The sequence below is a fragment of the Myotis davidii genome, unplaced genomic scaffold (assembly GCF_000327345.1).
Source record: "Myotis davidii unplaced genomic scaffold, ASM32734v1 scaffold43, whole genome shotgun sequence".
Lineage (NCBI taxonomy): Eukaryota > Metazoa > Chordata > Mammalia > Chiroptera > Vespertilionidae > Myotis > Myotis davidii.
This window is the reverse complement of record NW_006294590.1, coordinates 864848-865178: the sequence shown is the minus strand read 5'-3', so window position 1 is coordinate 865178 and position 331 is coordinate 864848.

Genomic DNA, 331 nt, shown 5'->3' with positions numbered 1-331 from the left:
CCACCTCCCTTGGACTCTCCTCCTGCTGAGCGGCCCCCGGCCCTCGGCCCACGTGAGCAGCACCGAGGCCTCAGTCCGTCTGCTTCACTGCGTTCGCTCCCAGGCCCTCCCTTCCGACCGCCGGCAGCAGCTGAGCCCGTGCTCCCAGCCACAGGGTGTCCAACCTGCCCCCCCTTGGAAATCTTAGACTCCCAGGTGACCCCAGCCCTTCAGCCTCCACGCCTTCCCTGTGGGCCTGGCACCGTCCCCAGGGCCCCGCGGAGCCCCGCCCTCCTGGCCTCCCCCTCACTCCCCGCCCGCCGCCTTCCGCAGGACGGTCCTTCCTTCCTGG